Source organism: Salvia miltiorrhiza, chromosome 3 (assembly GCF_028751815.1).
Source record: "Salvia miltiorrhiza cultivar Shanhuang (shh) chromosome 3, IMPLAD_Smil_shh, whole genome shotgun sequence".
Lineage (NCBI taxonomy): Eukaryota > Viridiplantae > Streptophyta > Magnoliopsida > Lamiales > Lamiaceae > Salvia > Salvia miltiorrhiza.
Genome location: NC_080389.1, coordinates 40,028,545 through 40,043,855, shown reverse-complemented (window position 1 = coordinate 40,043,855; position 15,311 = coordinate 40,028,545). Strand labels below are relative to the sequence as shown.

Here is a 15,311-nt window from a genome sequence, read left to right as displayed (position 1 = left end):
CCAATGCATCCCTTGAATACACATTTCGATGGCAGATGATTCAGACAATCGGTCCTTACAGTTGAGACAAAGGTTTCTCCATCGGTTGATGTAGTCAATGACTGGCTCTTCTTTGAATTGACGCGAACTTGTGAGCTCCACCATGCTGACAGTTCTTTTAGTGCTATAGAAGCGGTTGAGGAACTCATGTTCCAGTTGTTCCCAACTATCAATTGAGTTTGATTCTAAGTTGGTGTACCAATCAAAGGCATTACCTTTCAATGAGCGAACAAACTGTTTGACCAAATGATCTCCATAAGTACCAGCGTTGTTGCATGTTTCAATGAAATGAGCCACGTGTTGTCTCGGATTTCCTTGGCCATCAAATTGTTGGAATTTGGGGGGCTGATAACCAAGAGGCATCCTCATACTGTCAATTCGCCGAGTATATGGCTTGGAGTAAGTTAACGATGACTTGGAGCTTCCATCGGAGTTATTCTTCATTGTTGCTTCGATGAACTCTTTGAGTTGGTCAATGGGAATGAGGCCACCAGACGAGAAGAGAATGTCTTTTCCTGAAGGCCTTTTTCCATCACTCTTTGATTTGTCTTTGGAGATTTCTTCATCGTTATTCTCTCCATCTTCTTCGCTTTCTTCGCCTTCCCTATCGTTGTTGGCGTGGCTTGAATCTCCTTTTTCTCCTTTAAGCTTTGCAATCTGGGCATCTTGCTCTTGGATGTGCTTGGTTAGAGATTCAACCATCTTTGTCAAGTTCAAGAGTTGTTCCTCCATGGTGGAAGTGTTTGTCATCATGACACTTGCATGGAGTTGATAATTTTCAGTGGGGAATGTGAAGCTTCTCTCAAAGTTGTCATCTTCTTCATGGATAGATGGAAGACGGGAGGTCGACTTGGACACCTCTTGCATCAATTTTGCTTTGCTTCGCGTGATCACACCGATGCTTTCCGAAGAACCTTTAGATGAAGCTGAAGCAGTTGCATTTGGTTGAATGGACATTGTTCAAGATTTTTGGTGAAGAGTAGAGATGAGAGGTAGAGATGTCCCACCGGGCGTGCCAAAATTTGTAAACACAAATTTTTGTATTTCAATTTGATAAAATACAAAATGCGTTACAAAGATAATTTGATAGATTTGAAGATAGATTTATGCGGGTTGCAATCTCTAGTTAATCCTCTGATTCTTCTCTTCCATTTGATTCTTGAACAAGCTCGAAGGTTCTTGAAATACTTGATTTGATGACGATAAATCCAAGGGACTCAAGTCATGATTTTGGATTGAACGTTGAACTTGATTTGATTTGAAGAAGAACGTCCTTAGAATTTATAAGAACGCCTTGAAACTTTTGAACTTGATTTGATTTGATTTGAAGAACGTCCTTAGAATTTGTAAGAACGCCTTGAAGCTTTGGGACTTGGTTGATTTGATTTGAGGAAGATCGTTCTTGGAATTTGTAAGAACGCCTTGAAGCTTTGAAGCAAAACCTTGAATACTTGAAGAACGATTTAAAGATTTGAAGAACGCCTTGAAGGTTTGAATACTTGATGAAGATTTGAAGATATACTTGAAGATCACTTGAAGATATACTTGAAGCTTTGAAGATATACTTGAATCTTTGAAGATATACTTGAAGATCACTTGAAGATTTGATGAAATTCTTGAAGATGCTTGGAGCCTTCAATTCTTGCACCACTTCAACTTCAACTTGTGATACTAGAGAGAATTCGTTATGCCCTTCGAACTTCCACTTCTTCAAGTTGTTCGTTATGAGCTCCCAACACCTCTATTTATAGATTTTAGAGATGGGCTTCATGGGCTTTGGGCCTCCATGTATGGGCCTTAGGGCCTTAAGTGGCCAATAAGCCCATTAATTCATTTTATTAAATATTAATCATATATATCTATTTAATTAGGAATAAAATCCCATTTAATAAAATAGAAAATATAATTGAATATTTAATTCATGAATTTACACGTGGCACGATTTAATTCGACGACAATTTAATTGTCTACAGTATTCATCGTTGCAATATATATCTTTTCAATATACACGACCCATTGTTATTTATTCACTTATTAATTAATTATCTATATTTATAAAATTAAATAAAATGTACAGAATACCAATAAATAGAAAAATTGATACAAAATTAATTATCATAGCTTCTAACATGGCTCCGCCACTGTACAACACTATATATGAACTTCATAAACGTGTAACGAAATATTATTCAAAGACTTGAGTATTAACAAATTGACTTAATTTTCCATCGACCGAGTTAAAGTGTCGTTTACTCATTCCAATTTGTCCCCCACATAAATACATATATATATAGTGTGTGTGTTTACATTATGATAATGGAAGGTTGAATTAATTTAAGATGTGAACTTTTTGTTAGTGGGCTGTCGCGTTTCTGATTAAATGTAAAATAAAATATCAGAAAACGAATAATACGACATTGCATGCCACTTTTTAAATTTCTAGTGGCTTTGGTATCGTTTTCTTGGTCATCGTGAACCGCACCATGCATTATCTGCATGATCCTCATGCAATTGCGTGACCACTCACTTTGCTTAATTATTTTCATTATTATATTTACTGATTAATCCATGGTGTCATTTATTAATTATTTTTAATTATTAAAGATATATTGATATCCTTACACCAAAAGATAATATTAATTTGTTATATGAAATGGGCTAGAGTAGCCCATTATCTCTGGTGACAAATCATACCATTTGTTTTAGTTCTTGATAAACATTCTCTTAGTTATAACAAAACTCAAAGGAATGGCCTAATGAATGGGGTGTTTGCCTGTTGTCCAAGAGGTCACAGGTTTGAGAACTCTCGGCCACTATAATCACCATAGGTGGGGTGTGTGTGGTTTGTATTATTTATTAAGTAATTATTCATAAAAAAAAAAAAACCTCAAAGGAATGATATAAGTCTATTAATATTTTATAGACTCGAGTTAACTTTATTAATATGTGAATAATTGGTTACCGTAACTAGGTCATCTATCTATTCATTAATGTGATCAACGACTTTTCAAACAACTTGAAATTGATGGTAGGTAGGACTCCATTTTCATTTCTCATTTGGCTTGTTTTAATTTTCTTTTTTGAGAACTCTAGATGTTGACATCGATCGCATAAACTTACCTAAAACAGTTGTATATATTTATGAAAGTGTGAAGATTAGTCAAGATCTATGTTGAATGGGTGCGAGGGGCGAATGCTAGAGCGATACGATTCGGGTGCGGGGATACAGATTTTCAAAAATTATAGGGTGTAATTCGTGAAAGATACATCTGTTATATTTATATATTTTATTATATATGACCAATCAAATTGAAAAAAAGAAAAGAACGTTCATAAATTAAATATTGCATTGCAAATATAAGTCAAAGATCAAGAAATAAACTACATATGCAAGATAAAGCATTTCAATCTGCCACTTTTATTCTTATAATTATTTAATTATTAGTTTACTGCTAATTATGATAGAACTAAAAAAATAAAATATAGTAGGATTATAATTTCTTGAAATTGAATTCTTCTTTGTTGAGGGATTGAAGAGACAAATAATTGCAGGGCAATAAATTGAAAAAATTGCAAAAGAGCCCAAAAATAATGAAATTATTTAAAACAACCCTCAATGCACCCGATTCGTGAGGTGGGCGCACCCGATTCGCGAATTCTATTTTTATTTTTATTTTTTATTTTTTTGGGGATTCGCCACATGGCGAATCCCGTGCGAATCTCACGCGAATCGCACCGCACCCTGTGCGTATCCAATGCTGCAATGTGCTATTTTTTAGAGAATCTGTGCATCATAGGTCAAGATATAATATATAAGGGATGCATTTGATTTGAGTGATAATATATAATTGATAAACTAATTCAATGTAATCTAGTATTTGGTTTGGATCATTCGGTCCATAATAGATAACTCAAACTGCATTCAAATTTTTTGATTGAATGATTATTTATTATCCTAAGTTGAATAGATTATTTAATCAGCCTTCAATTTTATTAATCTTATCCATTTCATCGATCAAACCAACATAAATAAAATAAAATGTATTTTTATTTTTAATTATTAGTACATGTTATTTAATCTCGTATAGTAGTAAAACCGGCCAAACCAAATATAAGATTAAACTAAAATCTTGTATAGTAGAAAAATTTAGAGTTTTATTGAGCGATCATCATACATAATAATTGCGGCAATGGCGCTAAATGGGCCTTATTGGTCCAACTGGAATCGACTTATTCACGGGTTGTTTGCATGGCATCTCTCTCTTTCTCTCTCTCTCACATACACATACTTACGAGATAGAGTTAAAAACAAATATTATGATCTTATATTTTTATTTTTGAATACTAATTATAATAAATTGAATATTTATCGAATACAAATATCTTATCTAGATCACAGATTTTGTACATATATGGCCCTAAAAACGCAACACGTGCATAGAGCTTCCAAAGCCTTCCAAGGCAAAATCGGTGCAAGGTTAAAATTGAAATAAAATTTTCGTATAGAAAAAAATCAAAAAAAATTTATACATATATTTTATTTTTTCAAAGATTTTTTGAAGCTGACATGGTTTTGATGCATAAGTTTCACGCAATAATGCATAACCTTACACTACAAAAATGCAACATTTTTATTAAATAAGTATCAATTTTTAATTTTTACATCTAAATATTTTATAGTGGATAAAAAATACGATGATCGTGAATGATGAGTATAACTTTCAAATATTGAATCGAAATACATTTTACAAATTTTTGGAAAAAATATTTTATTATGCTAATTTTCATAAGCAAAGTAATGGATTTGAAAATTAAATAACAAGAAAATTTTCATATAATCAAGCGAATACATTATTTTCGGATCAGCCTTATAGGGTTTCAGGTTAATTTCGGGCCGACTCTATCGGGTGTCACTTGTCAGGCTATTCAGATTGTAAATTTTATCGAGTTGAAAATTTTCAGCCCTAAGCCTCTCGGATTGACGGCCAATCCACGGATTTTGGACTGGATTGACATCTCTATAAATATCAAATTAAATCAAATATAATAATTTCATATTTGTATTTGAATATTAATGGAATCAAATCGAATATTTGTATTCAAATACAAATATTAAAATATTGAATCGAGCAAAAATATTTGATTGATTTGTGAGCCTATTACGAAAGCGGTGAATTGGAAATGAACGATATGGATTGGTGCAAATGCAAGGAAAAAAAAAAAAAACTTTATTAATACCGATGGCAATTGCATGAATAGTTCATTTAAAATGTAACTGTCGGCTTCCAGATTTTAGATTGATTCCGGAAGAGTCTGATTGAACCTTTATTGAAATTGTTGAAGATGCAATGGAACTGGTTTGGCTGAATGTTCCAAGGCATTGATTTTCTTTAATTTTCCATTTAATTCGAAGCGCATTGCTTTGCTTGAGAAGAGAATTGAAACGCAATTACATAAGAAATGTGCTGATGAGTCACATTAAAGTTACTTAATTACTTGAATAGCTATTTGTTTTGATTTTTTTTTTTTTTCTTATGTTTAAATTTCTTGCTACATAGACTACGAATGCTGTGAATAGTTTATCTGCTTTGTCAGTATATCCTTGATGATCAGAAATGTGATAATCTGATATGTGTTAGCTGAAGTAGCAATGTGCACAAAGAGAGAGAGAGAGTGATAAGCTTGAAGTAGTGGATATTCATACACATCACAAGTGTGTGTTTCTATCTCCTTTGTTCCTTTTCAGATGTACAACTATTTTGCAATATCTTGTTAGTACATAAGCATTTTGGTAGACTCTGATTTGTATACAAAATATGTGCAATCAAAAGCTAATAAGTAATCCTAAAGAGAACGTACTTTTCTGGGCAGCCCAAAATTTTGGTAGACTCTGATCTCACCTTCTAAACTCGCTGTTACTATGACTATGCCCCACGCCGTGGCCTGCACAGTCTGACCTCCATTATGCGAATACGAGTGAGACGACAACGATTGAGATCGCGGAGCAGCAACGGGAGGCGACTCCTCATAACTTAGAGATGCTGATAGAGAACGCGACGTGTTGATAACCCCGATTCCAGGATCTATGGGAGGAGATTCATCATCTTCACACACATTTTTCTTGGGCAGGGGGGGCAAATTCCCCCTGCCTTGCTTGGTTGGAGAAACAGAGAGTTTTGAATGCCTCTTGGAATGAATTTCGACAGACGGTGCTTCGCTCGTTGTGCTCCCCGGCCACGCCATCGCAACTGTCACATCTTTAGAATGGAAGTGCTCGTATGCTCGCACAGTCATTTTAGTCTTCTTTCCGGCAGTTGCAGTTTTGGAGTCTGCAACTTTCCATATGTAAACCTGAGAGTCTTCGCTGGCACTGATAATGTGTTTGCCATCTGGAGTGAAACTAGCGGAGCTCTGGCTACAAGTGTTGCGGGAGCCTCTGAATTTCTGTATCAGATCCTCTCCGTTGTATATTCGAATCCGAGAATCGGTACAAGTTATGAGCACTTCAGATGGATTCCAAGGGGCATACTGTGGACATATATACAAATTTGAGTTTGAGTTTGTTAAAACAAGCGAGTTTAAAAATTTTTTAAGGCCACTATCTTTTCAGAATTGCCGAATTAGGCAAATTATTTTAAATTCACAGCGTTCTTACGCAACATTTGGGCCAATTTCGGTATCTATAGACCACATTTGAGCATATATTTAGGCCCCAAGTCTGGCTCCAAATAGTAGGATTGTGTAGATTGTGGCTTATTGAACCCTAAAATTTAAAATAATTGGTCCATTTTTGCAAATCGCCCTAAAATAGTGACTTAAAAAAAAATTAAACTCAAAGGAAGCAGTTGAGGCAAGTTACCTGAAAACCAGTGATCTTTTTGGGCGGGGCTTGAGGATGAAAACCAGGGAGTTTCTTTGCTTGAGACTTTGTCTTCATCTGGATATCCATGCTATGTTCCAATTTGTATTCTAGGAAATGAAATTAATAAGGAATGATCGATGTGTATGAAACAGTAGGATTGCGTGTGTAGTTAGTTAGTTACCATGAATGGTATAAAATCGACAAATCCCTTGGTGAGAACCAATGACAGCACCCTGCCCATCGGGAGTGTAGGTAGCAGCCGTAACCATTTCGCGCGAGTCTATCCAGTCGACAACCTGGCGATCGGGAACATTCCATATCCGAACCTTAGCATCTAACGAGCCGCTGATGAAGTAGTCGTCGTCTACTGGATTGAACTGTATGCAAGTAACTGCCATATATATATACACACCACATTCTTTACTATACAAGCTATGTTAGGATTTGATGATTGAGTTGAGTGGCATCGATATCTCACCGTAGTCATTGTGTGCAAACGTCTTCAAACAGCTCTTGGTTTCCAGATCCCACAGCCTCACGCTCTTGTCCATTGATGATGAAAGCAGTAACTGCGATGTAGACCATGATAGGTCCAATACATCATCTCCGTGGCCTTGGAATGTGCACACTGGTTTTTCAGACAGACCGAAAACCGTCTCTGGCACGCTGACGTAGTCGGGGATGGCGTTGCTTTTTTTCCTGTTGATTATACTCTTTTTCTTGGACGGCATGGGTGTGATTTCTGCGAGCTGAGGCCGCTCCGAGGCTGTTCTAGCCATCGGATGCACCGGTGTGTTGAACTCCTCGCCTGGCCTCGTCGACGTGATTTCGCATTCCTGCACTTCCCAGACATGTATCACCTTGTCTTCTCCTGCGCTTGCTAGGAAACGTGCGTTTTTACTGAATCTGATTACCCATATTGAGCCCTCGTGAGCTTGAATTTCTTGAGAGACGTGCAAGGCTGTGAATTCTCTGTAGGATTTGCCGTGCTTGCCGAGTTTTCACCCATTGAGAGGCTGCCTTGTTGCAGCTCTGCTCTTCCTGCTCGTGCTCTTTCAGCGATAGTGTTTTTGAGCTCGCGGCGACTTTGATATTTTTAAGCAGTGCAGCTCCCTTTCTCTTGCTGTTTCTGAAGCTTTTTGTGAAGTACTTGTTGTGGTTGAATTTCCTGTTGTCGTGCGCGTTTCCCCTGTTCTGCCGCCTCATCAGCTCCTTCACGAGGCGCGACTGCCCGACGGACTTCTCGAACTCCTCCATCGTCAGCTGCTTCCCCGTCTGAACGTCGCTCAGCTTATTCCACATCCCCTGCTCGTTGTACTCTTTCACGATGAACTCCTTCCCCGTGTCCAGATTCTTTATCAGGAAGAAGGAGTCGAACGAGCCGTCTGATGATTTGCTTCTTGCTCTTCCCGGAGATGGCCTAACACCGCTCGAGCGTTGGCACAGGCCAATGCTCGGAGCAACTATCTCCGATGATGTCCTCGTGAGTCTTTGCTTTGATACATTTCCGATTAACTCTTCTTTCCTCTGTTTTGTTCTCGCGGAGAAAGCGTCTATGTCACTGTCCGACCTCGACCTGCCCAACCTGCCCAACACAATCGCAGCTGGATGCGAATGTTGATGCAAAGGTGAAGAAGAAGCAGAAGGAGGCTGGTCGTTTCTCGTTGCTCGAGAAGCGGGTTCAAGTGGTCTCGGGGGAGACGGATGATCGAGCTTGGGTGCAGGGGAAACTCGGTCTTTGTCCGGCTTCCTCGAGACCGTGCGGGCGATCTTCGTGCTAGCCATACGGAGCATATCTTTGGTGCTGGTGAGGCCCATGCCTTGGAGGAGGCGCTTCCGGCGTTCCCTAATATCGCCCGGCTCGGACATCCACATGTCGTAACTAGCCAACGTGAAGGCCGGATTCGCCCTCGCCTCGTAGTTGCTTTCCATCGAGGAGGCCGTGGAAATAGTCGAGGCGAACGACATCCGGCTGTCCTCAAAGTCGTCAATGTCGGAACCCGAATCTAGGGAGACGGCGGATGATATACGTTCCCGGGACTCGAAGAAAAGGTCGTCGTCGTCGTCTCCGAGGCCTTCCCAATTCATGGTGAGTTTCCTTCGACGAGCCATTGTTGCACATTGCATGTAGAATCAAATCTAGGAGATGTGTTTGTTTTTTTAGCAATTGAGAGAGGGAAAAGGTTTTCAAGAATTTTGGTGAATCTCGAGCAAATGAGAGTGCAGGGGCTGGAAATGAGGAGGAAAGGAAGGGAGGAAAACTAGGAAAGAATTAAATATAAGACGTTACATTTTTGTTTAAAAATTGGTAGGGGAAATAAGAAAGTTAGAAAGAAAAAAAAACAGAAATGGTCAATGATTTTTTTTTAAGTCTTACATCTCTTCACGTCTATATGCCAATAATTACATTCATGAATTGAGTTGGCTTTCAATAATTTGCTTATGTGTGTGATATACTGATATTTATATACAATCAGACTTTAGGTTTATTTCATTAATTAAGTAGGTGGTGCGCTAGTTGTATGCAACTCTTCATGTTGTTGAGACCCATCTTTCTCACAAAACCGCATACGTTCTTAATATATAGATATAGTGCATCATAGTTTCGAGGGTAAATAAATAAAAGAAAAATATGGAGTACTACCTTTATTTGAATGGGGGAGGGCTATGGTCCATTGTTTGTCTTCGAAGGAATAACGTCAAATTTAAACTTTGTTTTGATGAAGTTTAGTTAAATAAGTAAGGGTCAGGGATCAAATTATCAATTGTATTTCATAGTTTTTGAAAGGTTTAAATTTTAGGAGTAGTCTTGGGTACACCCGGGTGTACCGTACAACTGAGTTACACATTCACTTAAATATTAACTCGAACCATGATTTAAACTCATACTAGTATTATACCCGTGCTCTGCACGGCCCGATTATTAATACGTATTTATCATATATAATAGTAGCAATATATAATTTTTAATATATATTTAAGTATATAAAACAAAATACAAAGTAAATAAATGGAAATGGAAATTTACATTACATAATACAAAATATGGAAACAGAAAAAACAAAAGATTTTCATATCATACAGTTAGATTATAAGATAGTACAACATAAACAGTCGCGGATCCATCATTTGTTATTAGGAGTTACAAAATTTATTAAAGTACGACGTATGCAAATATCTACATGAGGGTTCGGGGGCTTAAGCCCCCGAGCCAATTTTTTTGAGCATTCTGCCGGTTCGTATTTATATGTAAGTAGAACCTTAATGGATTTAGAATTAGAATTAATCACTTAATTGTTTGCAATTTCTTTATAAATTATTTATAGACACTAATTAAAGTATACTATCAGAAATCAACTACAAAATAAATATTATAATTAATAAATAATTAATCATTAAATAAGTTTTAATTCATTACCGTTCGAATTTATTAAGTCTCAAATAGTTTCAATAAAAAAAAATATCAACCTTCAACAAATTATCATTTAAATTAATTCTTTTATACTCCCTCCATCCCATTAATAATGTCTAATTTCCTTTTCGGATTACAAATACAATAACAATAATGTGTGTGTGTGTGTATACACAAAGTCTTGAAGCCAAAGTCTCATTGCCCTAAAATAAATTGTATTCTTAAGTCCATAAATGCAAATGTAATCTCAACAGTCAATTTACTATTAAAATAGTTCATGTGACTAAGAAAAAAGAACCTCGTTTTTACCGTTGTAACCATCGAACGACGGTGTAATTACTATTGTCAAATGAAGCAGGAGAGGAGAGAAAGGGCGGTGGTGGTGCTATTGTCGCCGGTGAATGGCGATGCCGTTGGCAAGAGGTATCTTTTCGGTAGAAAATTTGCAAAGTTTTTGAATAATTTTATGAGAAAAAATGAAAGATTTTATATACAATCTCGCCCATGAAGATTTGCAGATATCTTCTTGATGGATTGGAACAGTAAATACACCGTTCATAATTATTTATCTCACATTCATAATAAGACCAAACAATTGTTACCTTAATTGCAAATTGGCGAGAAAGCGTGTGATTAAGTGTCTTTTTAGGAATTTTGACTATTCTCTCTTTAAGTATATAAAAAATACATTGTATAATCCGTAGATATATATGTAAGATCGATGGTGAAAATTACTAAAACAAATAATTTAGATGATAGTATATATAAAAGAATTAACATGGATGGTGAAAAGGGATGTCAGTCCAGCTCGAAACCTGTGAGCTAACCCGATTAACCCGTCAACTCGAGAGGGTTAGGGTTGAAAATTTTCAACCTGATAAAAATTACAATCCGATTAGCCCGTAATCGGATAGTCTGACACCCGGTAGGGTCGGTCCGACTAACCCGATGGGCTAGCCTGAAACCCGGATACTTAACATAAAATATTTAGATATAAAAATTTAAAAAAGACAAAATATAACAAAGTCACATCATTTCACTTTTTTGTATTTTTGAGATGCGTTGATTCTATGAGTTCAAATTATTGATGGATATTTTTTTTTTTTTTCAAAGTTGAAACATTTTATTATTACTAACTTATTTTATATGTTATGTAATCTCGACTTGTTTTCTTCAACATCTTATATTTTTGCATTTCATGCTTGCTATATAATTTAATCTTTGATTTCTATGTATATTTTATACATTATACATTATATCATTAAAAATAACAAAATAAAAAAATATTATTTTATTTTTACGCTTTTAATCCAATTAGCCCGATGGGCTAGCCCGAAACCCAAACGTTTAAGGTTAGGATTGAAAATTTATAATTTGACAAAATCCTCAGCCCGATTAGCCCACACCTGATTAAAAAATCTTATTAAGATTATAAATTATCTTCTGAATCAAAACTAAATTACCACCCAAAGACTTAACCGTCATGCAGCCAATACATTCATTGTTAATTTCCTCTTTAACTTCTTCCCAGATATACTCGTTTTTTATAAAGCCGGTGAAGGCCCCCTGCAGCCATTCTTTTTCACATTCCTCTGGTTGGAACTGGAAGATTTCATCAGCTGGTGGTGTCTCCGTTTTCTCCCCGGTCAAGGCCTCCTTGAAGGATCTCCCCTCCATCCTCCTGACGTTATTTGGTGCTTTCGGAACTGGAGGCTTCATCCAGCCTTTATTATTCTTTATATGATATGATAGATATTAATTGAATTGTAATATGATAGTTATAAATTTAATAAATGCATTATTATATTTAGAGTATATAAGAAAAATAAAAAGTATTATATACTCAATCGTGTATTTTCTCATAGGTACCTCTGGTACCATTCTCTTTAGTTTTGATGGAACTTTCCCTTTTCTGACCAAAAAAATAAATAAATAACCTAAGAATTTAGAACTAAGCTTTTTACATTCATTTTCGTAATAAACAATACACTCATTGGTAAGTATTGCAATACACAGATATCTAATAAGTATTGAGTGTATATGCGATCCAATATGTATTGCAAAAATATTGAATCAATATCCATATTCACATTAGAAAATTCAAAGCAGAGATGAGGCAAAAAAAAAAAATTGGGTATGATGAATGGAGGTGGCGACATCTGGTTGTTGGTGGTGTAACGTGGCTAGCCCACAATAAGCCCATACTATTAGTAATTATTTTGTACAACAGCCCAACTACATAATAACAATAATATAAACACTTATCTCATTTTAGGGTTTAACACAATTGAGCGGCGCCGCTATCTCCAGATCTACCCTTTTCCTCTTCTCCCTCGTTGCATCTTTCTCCCCTTCAATTCCATCTTTCTCCATATTCACCTTCTCTCTCGTCGTCTGCCATATTATCGAGTATCGCTTTCTTTGGCAACTCCCAAAAATAAAACCCTAGCTTTCGCCCCATCTCCCCTCTTATCTCTGAAATTCATGTCGGTGACTCCTTACGACCACCCCCCCCACCGCCCTTCGTGTTTCAAACGACGGCGTCGCCCAAGCCCAAGCCGCTCCAGATCTCGGCCTTCTCCCTCTACTGCATATTTGCATATTTAATTCCAGTTCCAGCGCTCCAGATCTCGGCCTTCTCCCTCGACTGCATCTTTAATTCCAATTCCAGCGTTTTTATAATGATTAAGATCTATTTGTTTTTTTCGTTTATTAGTTTTCATTTTTTAATTTTTCTTTTTTTGTTTTATAGTATCAGTTTTGTAGATCTAGGAATATCGTTTGAAAAGTTTTTTTTTTTGGAAGATGCTTTGTTTTTTAATACTGAATAAGATCTATATTTTTTTTCCATATTAGTTTTTTCGTTTTGAGTTATATTTTTGTGTCTATGGTATTATTATGTTAGATCTATGAATATCTACACAAATTGTTAAGTTACAGAATAGTTTTTTTTTGGTGTCTCTGTTGTGCTCTTTTTAGACTTGATGATTACTTTGTTTTATGGCATTTTGAATCTAATTTGAGTTAATTTGCAGATTAACAGTTATATGCTACCATCTCTCACGTCACTCCTCACTCTTCACCTTTCATATGCACTCTGAGTTTCGCCACCTCCACCACTATAAGGTATTATCATCAACTCGAAGTCTCGCCGCAGGCAATGTTTTAAAAATAGTTTCTGTAACTTGGCTGTTTACATTATTTTCACAATTATAATGAGTTTGCTTTACATGGAAATCAGTAAAAGCATTCACATAAATATACATAATAAACTTTTTTTGGTATTTAATACTGTTCTTGAGACAAATAAATGAAAAACTAATGAAAATGAAATATATCCACATGCTTGTATTTCTTTGTCCTCCATCAAAATTTCCAATGTAGATTATAAATATACAAATATAATCTTGGTTTTGAAACCTATCGAAATGTATCATTCATTAACATCAGGGAACTCTTTTATGGGTGATATGAAATTTCTTCTTCTTCATGCCAACTTGCTGAAAATCTTGAATATTCTCACTAAACCTTTTTTTTTTGGTGGCTTTTACAGATTCTGTGCTCCATTGGCGTTTGCGGATTCTATGCTCCAATCTTGATCTGCAGAAAAATTCATAAATATTAGATACTATACTGTATTTGAGTTGTAATGTAAATAGCAAAAAATTGAACAAAATTGAAAGGAAAGTACCACATAAAAACATAAAAAAAAATATACACAAGTATTAGAATACCAAGATTAGAGAGAAAAGTACCACATAAAAATAAAAAAAACATACAAAAGAATATGCATAACCAAGATTAGAGAGAGTTTGCAGGAAAGTACCACATAAAAACATACAAAAGAATTAGAATTACAAATATTAGAGAGAGAAAGTTTGCATTTTGAAAATATTGGCTGAAATAATCTGATATTTATAGGCATCAAGATCAGCAAATTGGCTCCAAGATTGATTGTTTTTAAATTTTAAATTGAAGTTTGGGCGCCAATTTTGGAGCTGAATTGTAAAGAGCCAGCTGTTACAGCTGTATAAAGTGAATAAATAATCATTGACAATTTTTGCAGCCAATTACTCAGCGGATAATAAGGCAACAACCTTTGGGTTACACAATGCTGCTCTTGGCGGGAATCACATTCCCCCAAGATTCTATGCTTTAATATATGTATAGATTCTGATTCAACCCATATAAATAATATTATTTTAAGTACGGGTCAACCCGGTTGTACGGTACACCCAGGTGTACCCAAGATTTTATGTAAATTTTATCTGACATTTCTTTCTTATATATATAAATATAAATTAGTCATTATGAACTTTGTTTGTCTTCGAAGGAATAACGTCAGTTTTAAACTTTGTTTTGATGAAGTTGAGTTAAATAAGTAAAGGGTTAATGTATATCCTAATTTTTGAAAGGTTTAAATTTTAGGGTTAAATGCATCTAAATTCACAAACTTTAGTCAAAATTTATTTTTAACACGAACTTTTAAAAATTCATTTTTATACACCAACTTTGGGATCCTGTTTAATTTTAACAATGAATTAATCTCTGGCGATTTAAAAACACACGCGACACTTTGGGTAGGCTCAATACCCTCCCCCAAAACACACGAGAACACTGATAGGTTGGAAGATAAAGGGTAGTGAGGCTACACTTCACACTACAAAAAAATAGGATATCAGCGATGGAATTTTCCGTAGCTAAACATGAAAATTCCGCCGCTAAAATCAATTAACGACGGATCAACGACTGAAACATTCTGATACTAGAATCGTGGTCGCTAGCAAAAATTGTGACAGAAACGTAGGCTGTCGTTAGCTCTAGCGACTGAATATTTCGTCGCTGGTCTAATTGTCCTCGTTTGGTTGTATTGTTTTAAATACGGATTAGCAACGGAATTTGTTATGTCGTAGATTAAAGACAGACTGACAATGGAATTTTGTCGCTAATCTAATAGTTGTCGTTTGGTTATGTGTTTTTAGCTACGGACTAACGACA

General features: G+C 35.7%; 2 long non-coding RNA genes and 1 pseudogene across 2 annotated transcripts; 1 reads left to right on the top strand and 2 right to left on the bottom strand.

The window, feature by feature from the left end:
- Positions 1-5,713: 5,713 nt before the first annotated feature.
- LOC131016680 (uncharacterized) lies at positions 5,714-9,321 on the bottom strand (annotated as a pseudogene).
- Positions 9,322-12,517: 3,196 nt separating this feature from the next.
- On the top strand, positions 12,518-13,914 carry LOC131016678 (uncharacterized). The gene is made up of 2 exons (XR_009099181.1): positions 12,518-13,439; positions 13,867-13,914. It is a non-coding gene; the product is annotated as an uncharacterized LOC131016678 (long non-coding RNA).
- Positions 13,636-14,353, bottom strand: LOC131016679 (uncharacterized). The gene is made up of 2 exons (XR_009099182.1): positions 14,140-14,353; positions 13,636-13,913 (listed from the first exon to the last, which is right to left on the bottom strand). It is a non-coding gene; the product is annotated as an uncharacterized LOC131016679 (long non-coding RNA).
- Between the last annotated feature and the right edge of the window lie 958 nt (positions 14,354-15,311).